The 8,201-nt window shown below is 43.4% G+C and overlaps 1 long non-coding RNA gene across 1 annotated transcript in view; it reads left to right on the plus strand.

The window, feature by feature from the left end:
* The first annotated feature begins 563 nt into the window (after window positions 1-563).
* The window catches only part of LOC137534511 (uncharacterized), a 49,421-nt gene continuing 41,783 nt past the window's right edge, over window positions 564-8,201 (plus strand). Inside the window, exon 1 of the long non-coding RNA XR_011024363.1 lies at window positions 564-629. This is a non-coding gene — a long non-coding RNA (uncharacterized lncRNA). The remainder of the gene's footprint in view (window positions 630-8,201) is intronic.

Genomic DNA, 8,201 nt, shown 5'->3' on the forward strand with positions numbered 1-8,201 from the left:
CCGGAGCGCCCTCTAGTGGGCTTTCATGCAGCCAACTTTCAGTTGGCTGCATGAAATAGTTTTTTTTTAATTAAAAAAAAACCCTCCCGCAGCCTCCCTGGCGATCTCAATAGAACGCCGGGGAGGTTAAACATCTGTAATACCTGGCATACTTGTATAATTTCTTCTCTTCCTTGTTACTATCACTATGTTCCCTATATGCACCGTGGGGTTGTCATGAAAAGTAATTTCGTTGTGTTACACAATGCCAATAAAGTGAATTGAATTGAATTTATTCCTTTACATGAATTGTCAGATTGGATTTATTACTATATTATATTTACTTACTGCACCCCTACTCAATTTATTATTTTAATCTTTTTTTATTGTTTTCTGAATCAATAAAGGATGTAAAATACTTTTTGAATAATATTTACCGCCTTTGGGTTGGTGTTTTTTTGTGGGGATAGCTTTCTTTCCTAGTCCTTTGAATAGTCTGAGAATAGGCAGTTAGCCCAATTACCACCAGATGGCGAGCTCACCTCCCCCGTCGTGGAACGCACAGAAAGTAAGAAAGGAAGCCAAAGACAGGAAGTAACAAAGCAGAAAAATAAGTGGAAGGAGGTGTAGAGCAGACGTCTGTGGAAGAGGTAATTGTGTGATTCTTGTTATATATTGAGCAGAGCAGAGGTCGGGTAGGACATGTTTTGTTGTAGAGGAGATCATAGTACACCTGTCACTATCCTGATCATACACAAAGTGTAAAGACTAATTTCCTAAATCCTGCAGACTCGCTGTAAAGAGAAGTTATATTTACCTGAGAAGCCTTGTCCTGCAAAGCCGCCCCGAAGACCCCGCATCACTCCCCTTCCAGGGCCTGGCCTCGCCTCACTAGCTTGATATTTTTGGCCAGGTACCAGAAGTGGAGTGATTTAGGAAATTAGTCTGGAGGTCCACTTTTAAGTAATTGCCATACAAGTACATTGACCAGATTTTTTCTGAGCTTAACGAAGGGGTGGCAGTGTTGCCAACTGTCCGTATATTTATGAATTCATAGCTCCTAACTGTCCCTCTTTCTTCATTTGTCCTTCTTTCAGGCCTGATGTACAGATCTATGCAAATATATGTACAGTATTTTCCTTGTAAAACACAGTGGCTTGCAAAAGTATTCGGCCCCCTTGAAGTTTTCCACATTTTGTCACATTACTGCCACAAACATGAATCAATTTTATTGGAATTCCACATGAAAGACCAATACAATGTGGTGTACTCATGAGAAGTGGAACGAAAATCATACATGATTCCAAACATTTTTTTACAAATAAATAACTGCAAAGTGGGGTGTGTGTAAATATTCAGCCCCCTTAGGTCTGAGTGCAGTCAGTTGCCCATAGACATTGCCTGATGAGTGCTAATGACTAAATAGAGTGCACCTGTGTGTAATCTAATGTCAGTACAAATACAGCTGCTCTGTGATGGCCTCAGAGGTTGTCTAAGAGAATATAGGGAGCAACAACACCATGAAGTCCAAAGAACACAAAAGACAGATCAAGGATAAAGTTATTGAGAAATTTAAAGCAGGCTTAGGCTAGAATCCCAAAGAGCACTGTTCAAGCGATCATTCAGAAGTGGAAGGAGTATGGCACAACTGTGAACCTACCAAGACAAGGCCGTCCACCTAAACTCACAGGCCGAACAAGGAGAGCGCTGATCAGAAATGCAGTCAAGAGGCCCATGGTGACTCTGGATGAGCTGCAGAGATCTACAACTCAGGTGGGGGAATCTGTCCATAGGACAACTATTAGTTGTGCACTGCACAAAGTTGGCTCTTGTGGAAGAGTGACAAGAAGAAAGCCATTGCTAACAGAAAAGCATAAGAAGTCCCTTTTGCAGTTTGCCACAAGCCATGTGGGGGACACAGCAAACGTGGAAGAAGGTGCTCTGGTCGGATGAGACAAAAAAAACAGAACTTTTTGGCCAAAATGCAAAACGCTATGTGTGGCAGAAAACTAACACTGCACATCACTAAGAACACACCATCCCCACTGTCAAATATGGTGGGGGTTGATTCTCATCAGCAGGGACAGGGAAGCTGGACCCCTTTGATCTGAGTGCAATCAGTTGCCTATAGACATTGCCTGATGAGTGCTAATGACTAAATAGAGTATCCTGGTGAAAGGCACTGCACCAATGGTTAGCTGAATGATGTGCAAGGATCTCCTCTGGAGTCACGAGTACAATGCAATCGTTCAAAAAGATCCGCACCATCAACGTAGAAAACTTTAATAGTTAAAAATAATAAAATCCATGTGTGGGTAGAAACACAGATGACGCACAGGCGTTTCGGGCCATATTAGGTCCTTTCTCAAATCATGACCGGCCCACACTAGTAACAGCTCCAAATTTCAAAACATATAAAGCCCCAAAGAGGACCACATGGAAGACTGCATCATTTACATACATACATATTCATAGTCACCCCCGACCAATCAGATTGTATATTCTGGCCAAGGTACATGAAATCAGCCCCAGCGTCCTATCATCGCATGTAACATATATGACATCTACATCACAATATCAAATATATTATCTGGTGCATAAGGTCACTCACCATAATGTCCAGCGTGTATAAAATACACGTATATACGACATAAGATGTAAACGGATCACTGTGACCAATCACAGCACTGCCTACAGCGTCCACTCAGCAGACATAAACCAATCACAGAGGACAAGTGACACATAGGCTCACCCCATTGGTCGGCGGGGTCAGGCTGGTATGGCAAATGCACAGGGCAGGAAGTTCCGGAACGCGGAAATGCATGTCCGCATCCAATCATCGGGCAGACACGTCATCCCCGCAGACGCCAGTGAGAGAGTCACACCTCCGCCATCCAATGATAGCGGAGTATATCGCCAGCCACTCAGGAAGAGGCCGACAGCGTCCGCTTCAAGACTAAGATGGGCGTATTACATATGACGCCAAAACATCCGCCGCAGCCGCGCAAAAACCGCCTCCTCATACAAATAAATGGTAGGCAAACCAATAAGTAAGGGTGCCAGCAGGAAAAAACGTAAAAAGTGTATCAATAAACGCCAAGATACCGCGGCAACTAATATAAACGCCGCATTATGGACCAAATGTCCCTAAAAATGGCAACGATGTTGCCTAACACACAGGCAACGTTCATCTCACGGCGAAGATAATAAATTAGTAAATTAGAACTAACTGCCCTAGTATCAAACCATATACATTATGCCCCAGACCCGTCCCCCATCAGACATACCGCAAGCCCATGTGTCACACTGCCCCCCAGCAGTATATAGTACTATTTATAATAACATGCCATAGGTAGATATAGGAATGAAGGCAAAAGCTCGTATAAAATGTTCAATATATGTATGCTAGAGATTATTACACCATCCTAATAGGACATATCACTCCCCGAAGAGAGAGGGAAAAAGGAAAAAGAGGGGGGGGGAAAGGAAAGGAGGAAAAGGGAAGGGAAAAGAGGGGGGGAAAGGAAAAAGAAGGGAGGGGGGAAGAAGAGGGAAAGGGGGGACACACAATATATAAATAATCAGATCACAGCAGTCAAATCATAATCCCTATTGAGGCCCTTGGGTTCACACGTCTCCAATTTATTGATCCAATAAAATTCCCTCAACGCCAACATTTTATGTCTGTCCCCACCCCTCCGTGGTTGAGGTATCCCCTCAATCACCTGAACCCGCAATTGTGTCAAGGAGTGTTTTTCCTTACAAAAGTGATCAGATACGGATAGATCTCTATTCCGATTCCTAATGCTAGACTTATGTGAAGCTATACGATCCCGAAGGGGTTGGGTTGTCTTACCCACATAGCCCAAGCCACACGGGCACTTCAACAGATAGACAACAAATCTAGATTCACAATTAAAGGATCCTTTGATCCTAAATTTAGTCCCCTGGCTTGGGTGGGTAAAGACATCACCCTTGGTCACGAAGCTGCACATATGACAGTTTAGGCATGGAAAATTCCCATTCTTTTTATTGCTCATAATCTTCTCAGGGCCCAGATCATTATGTACTAATTTGTCCCTCAGTGATGGAGCCTTCTTATAGGAAATCAATGGAAAATCGTGAAATTCCTTCACGGTAGGGAGACCTTGTCTTAGGATGGGCCAGTGTTTGTTGATAATATGTGTTATTTTGTCAGAGAGGACATTGTAAGTCATCACACATGGTATCCTATCTGAAATGTCCAATCTAATAGCACCCCTCCTCATCCCAAAGTTCCCATTCCCCTTGAACCTAAAATCTTCCTCTAAACAAAAGGCAGGGTAATTTCTAGCCAAGAACCTGTACTTCATATCTTCGAGACGTTGTTTCCTCAGACTTGGATCTGTAACTATCCTCTCAATACGTCTAAATTGGCCTTTCGGTATGTTATAGCGGGTATGAGGCGGGTGGAAAGAATCAAAATGTAGAACAGAATTCCTGTCAGTTTCCTTAATGTAGAGGTCAGTCATCAAAATGCCCCCACTTTTAACAACTCAAGTATCTAAAAAGTTAACTCTCATGTCCATGCTGACCAGCAGAGAGTTAACTTTTTAGATACTTGGGTTGTTAAAAGTGGGGGCATTTTGATGACTGACCTCTACATTAAGGAAACTGACAGGAATTCTGTTCTACATTTTGATTCTTTCCACCCGCCTCATACCCGCTATAACATACCGAAAGGCCAATTTAGACGTATTGAGAGGATAGTTACAGATCCAAGTCTGAGGAAACAACGTCTCGAAGATATGAAGTACAGGTTCTTGGCTAGAAATTACCCTGCCTTTTGTTTAGAGGAAGATTTTAGGTTCAAGGGGAATGGGAACTTTGGGATGAGGAGGGGTGCTATTAGATTGGACATTTCAGATAGGATACCATGTGTGATGACTTACAATGTCCTCTCTGACAAAATAACACATATTATCAACAAACACTGGCCCATCCTAAGACAAGGTCTCCCTACCGTGAAGGAATTTCACGATTTTCCATTGATTTCCTATAAGAAGGCTCCATCACTGAGGGACAAATTAGTACATAATGATCTGGGCCCTGAGAAGATTATGAGCAATAAAAAGAATGGGAATTTTCCATGCCTAAACTGTCATATGTGCAGCTTCGTGACCAAGGGTGATGTCTTTACCCACCCAAGCCAGGGGACTAAATTTAGGATCAAAGGATCCTTTAATTGTGAATCTAGATTTGTTGTCTATCTGTTGAAGTGCCCGTGTGGCTTGGGCTATGTGGGTAAGACAACCCAACCCCTTCGGGATCGTATAGCTTCACATAAGTCTAGCATTAGGAATCGGAATAGAGATCTATCCGTATCTGATCACTTTTGTAAGGAAAAACACTCCTTGACACAATTGCGGGTTCAGGTGATTGAGGGGATACCTCAACCACGGAGGGGTGGGGACAGACATAAAATGTTGGCGTTGAGGGAATTTTATTGGATCAATAAATTGGAGACGTGTGAACCCAAGGGCCTCAATAGGGATTATGATTTGACTGCTGTGATCTGATTATTTATATATTGTGTGTCCCCCCTTTCCCTCTTCTTCCCCCCTCCCTTCTTTTTCCTTTCCCCCCCTCTTTTCCCTTCCCTTTTCCTCCTTTCCTTTTCCCCCCCCTCTTTTTCCTTTTTCCCTCTCTCTTCGGGGAGTGATATGTCCTATTAGGATGGTGTAATAATCTCTAGCATACATATATTGAACATTTTATACGAGCTTTTGCCTTCATTCCTATATCTACCTATGGCATGTTATTATAAATAGTACTATATACTGCTGGGGGGCAGTGTGACACATGGGCTTGCGGTATGTCTGATGGGGGACGGGTCTGGGGCATAATGTATATGGTTTGATACTAGGGCAGTTAGTTCCAATTTACTAATTTATTATCTTCGCCGTGAGATGAACGTTGCCTGTGTGTTAGGCAACATCGTTGCCATTTTTAGGGACATTTGGTCCATAATGCGGCGTTTATATTAGTTGCCGCGGTATCTTGGCGTTTATTGATACACTTTTTACGTTTTTTCCTGCTGGCACCCTTACTTATTGGTTTGCCTACCATTTATTTGTATGAGGAGGCGGTTTTTGCGCGGCTGCGGCGGATGTTTTGGCATCATATGTGATACGCCCATCTTAGTCTTGAAGCGGACGCTGTCGGCCTCTTCCTGAGTGGCTGGCGATATACTCCGCTATCATTGGATGGCGGAGGTGTGACTCTCTCACTGGCGTCTGCGGGGATGACGTGTCTGCCCGATGATTGGATGCGGACATGCATTTCCGCGTTCCGGAACTTCCTGCCCTGTGCAATTGCCATACCAGCCTGACCCCGCCGACCAATGGGGTGAGCCTATGTGTCACTTGTCCTCTGTGATTGGTTTATGTCTGCTGAGTGGACGCTGTAGGCAGTGCTGTGATTGGTCACAGTGATCCGTTTACATCTTATGTCGTATATACGTGTATTTTATACACGCTGGACATTATGGTGAGTGACCTTATGCACCAGATAATATATTTGATATTGTGATGTAGATGTCATATATGTTACATGCGATGATAGGACGCTGGGGCTGATTTCATGTACCTTGGCCAGAATATACAATCTGATTGGTCGGGGGTGACTATGAATATGTATGTATGTAAATGATGCAGTCTTCCATGTGGTCCTCTTTGGGGCTTTATATGTTTTGAAATTTGGAGCTGTTACTAGTGTGGGCCGGTCATGATTTGAGAAAGGACCTAATATGGCCCGAAACGCCTGTGCGTCATCTGTGTTTCTACCCACACATGGATTTTATTATTTTTAACTATTAAAGTTTTCTACGTTGATGGTGCGGATCTTTTTGAACGAATGACTAAATAGAGTGCACCTGTGTGTAATCTAATGTCAGTACAAATACAGCTGCTCTGCGAGGGCCTCAGGAGGTTGTCTAAGAGAATATTGGGAGCAACAACACCGTGAAGTCCAAAGAACACACAAGACAGGTCAGGGATAAAGTTATTGAGAAATTTAAAGCAGGCTTAGGCTACAAAAAGATTTCCAAAGCCTTGAACATCCCACGGAGCACTGTTCAAGCGATCATTCAGAAATGGAAGGAGTATGGCACAACTGTAAACCTACCAAGACAAGGCCATCCACCTAAACTCACAGGCCAAACAAGGAGAGCACTGATCAGAAATGCAGTCAAAAGGCCCATGGTGACTCTGGACGAGCTGCAGAGATCTACAGCTCAGGTGGGAGACTCTGTCCATAGGACAACTATTAGTCATGCACTGTAGAAAGTTGTCCTTTATGGAATAATGGCAAGAAGAAAGGCATTGTTAACAGAAAGCATAAGAAGTCCAGTTTGCAGTTTTCCACAAGCCATGTGGGGAAAACAGCAACCATGTAGAAGAAGGTGCTCTAGTCAGATGAGACCAAAATGGACTGAATACTTTTGCAACCCACTGTATGTGTATGTACAGTGCCTAGCACACAAATAACTATTCTGTGTTCCTTTTTTTTCTTTCTCTGTCTGAAAGAGTTAAATATCAGGTATGTAAGTGGCTGACCCAGTCCTGACTCAGTCAGGAAGTGACTACAGTGTGACCCTCACTGATAAGATTATGTAAACGCCGGGCGGATCGCTCAAACTCACTCTTATCATGCGAACGACAGTCTGTACACACGCCCGATTTAGCGGGCGAACGACTGAATGACGGGACGTTCAAACGACCCGTCGTTCGCAAAAAACGGACGTGTGTATGGGCCTTTATAGTTACTTTTTCATCTCGGATCCGCTTTAAATTAGATGAAGAGATCCCTGGAAGATCCCATCACAGTCACAGTGATCCAATCTCTCTGGATATCAGTCCTGTGCATGTCCAGCTTAACATTCCTGGAAGTTAAATCCCTCTCTTCTTATTTTACTGGACTTGTCAGTTTCCACATTAGCAGAACTACCTGTATGAGAAGGTCTAACTTCCCTCCAGGTGTCTGGATCTTCTGTGGCTACTAGGAGGTTGGCCTCATCAACAGACAAGAATTTCATTGATGACTGATTCATCCCATAATGCAGTACAACAACCTAAGCCTTCTGATTCAGAGCATAATGTATTGAAACTCAGATGGTCACAGCCAACCCATTTGTTCAATTATCTGCAGCAAGTTGGAACTATAGCAATAGCAAGCTTTAATCA

The sequence above is a fragment of the Hyperolius riggenbachi genome, chromosome 10 (assembly GCF_040937935.1).
Source record: "Hyperolius riggenbachi isolate aHypRig1 chromosome 10, aHypRig1.pri, whole genome shotgun sequence".
Lineage (NCBI taxonomy): Eukaryota > Metazoa > Chordata > Amphibia > Anura > Hyperoliidae > Hyperolius > Hyperolius riggenbachi.